Below are 1,768 nucleotides of genomic sequence, written 5' to 3' on the forward strand. Positions count from 1 at the left end.
CCAGTTTCCAACGGATGGGCAAATAGGCTGTAAATGGATACATATTGAAGATATACTCCTAAGTGAAATAAATAAGTCACACATGTGTAAATACCGAATAGTTTCCCTGGTGTAAATAATCTGCAACAATGCATAAGATTCTCATAAGATTACTGACATTTAGAAATGGGAAGAAAGGAGCTAAAGGTGTAGGGAAGGTGGGATGGGTAGGGGAAGAGTAAAAAGGGAAAAGAAAAAAATGTGAGAGAATGAAAAGATGAAAATAAAGTGTTTGTAGATGGGGAGGGGAAGAGGGGGTGAAGGGAGGGCAGAGGTAAGGGGAAAAAATGAGAATCAAGACTTGTCATGTAGAGGTACAAGATCCTAACAATGAATGTAACTGTACTGTATCCCTAAAATGTACCAATAAACTAAATTAAAGCTGAAAAAAATAAATAATAATAACACATATCTCCTACTGGAATTACAATGACTACAACTCCTCCCCCTCGCCTATCAATCGTTATTACCTACACCCTAGCAAGACCATCCTGTAGGTGTAGTCACCCGTGAAGTAAAGTGCACAAATGAGGCCACTCAGAGCAAAAGGAGAAAGCACTGAGCTTAATTGGTGATCCGGGTAGGGAGCTCTAGAATCCTGGAGTATGCGTGGCAGAATTCAGAATTCCGAATTCCAAAGGCGTTGAAATTCAGATCAGGTAAACAAACACTTAACAACAGTGCTCGGTCGTTGCTTTGTGGAGATAAAAAATAAAACAAGCGTTGGGGATTTAGCTCAGTGGTTCTGGCGCCTACCTCACAAGTGCAAGGGCCCGAGTTCAATCCCCGTACCTAAATAAATAAATAAATAAATAAATGCAAAACAAGATTTCAATTAGCAAAATACCCCAAACAAATTGGATTTTGGGATCACTGCGTCTGGTTTTTTAAAAAAAACAAAAAGATATTTTAGTGTTTTTCAGATTTATTTTTAAAAAGCAACTTTCAGAAGCTCCTTTGAGATAGAATCGCTTCAACAATTTACCTATGCCAAGGGCTAAATTGATCATTATGCCGTGTTACTTTAAATGCTCTCCGGCAAAGTGTAGTGAGGTTGAGATAGTCAAAAGACTACTTGGAAGTCCCCAGTCATTCAGACTGGACTCTAGAGGAGACTTGACTGAACCCTTTATTTTATAGGAGATGAAAGCGAGGTCCAGAATTTCTAAATTCCACAGACATTTTATGGCCAAACAACTTATATCTCGTAAGTAGTGACGTCTTCACTGCCAGTGGGTGCTCGCCACTATAAGCCATTAAACTGTTTCCAAAAATAACTACAAGAATTGGGGGCCATGACGAGGACCGATGAGGGATCAGGAAGTCCCGAGATGGAACGTGGCTAAAACAGCGCGTGCAAATCCTGGGACCAGAGCAGCGCGGTGTAGACACGCCTGCCAGACCCTCCCGGTTACCTCGCTCACCCACGGAGACAGACCTACCTCCTTCAGTGCACCAGTACAAGGTGGTGGCGGTGGGGGGAGGGGTGTCACTCCAGCCGCGGGGATCCTACCTTCTGGGGCGGAGCCTCGGCCGCCGCGGGACACCGAGCACTCAGGAGCCGGGAAGTTTGAGGGTTCGGGAGCTCGGCCTGAGAGCTTCAGAGATCACGCACGCGGGAGCGGGCAGAGGAGACCCGCAGACCCCGCGGCGCTTCTTACCAGATGTAGCGCTCTCAAGCCAATCATCCGAAGGGCGGACTCTGAAGGCCAGCGGGGACTGCAGATCG

Source organism: Fukomys damarensis, unplaced genomic scaffold (assembly GCF_012274545.1).
Source record: "Fukomys damarensis isolate Sample0158 unplaced genomic scaffold, DMR_v1.0_HiC HiC_scaffold_26, whole genome shotgun sequence".
NCBI classification, from domain to species: Eukaryota; Metazoa; Chordata; class Mammalia; order Rodentia; family Bathyergidae; genus Fukomys; species Fukomys damarensis.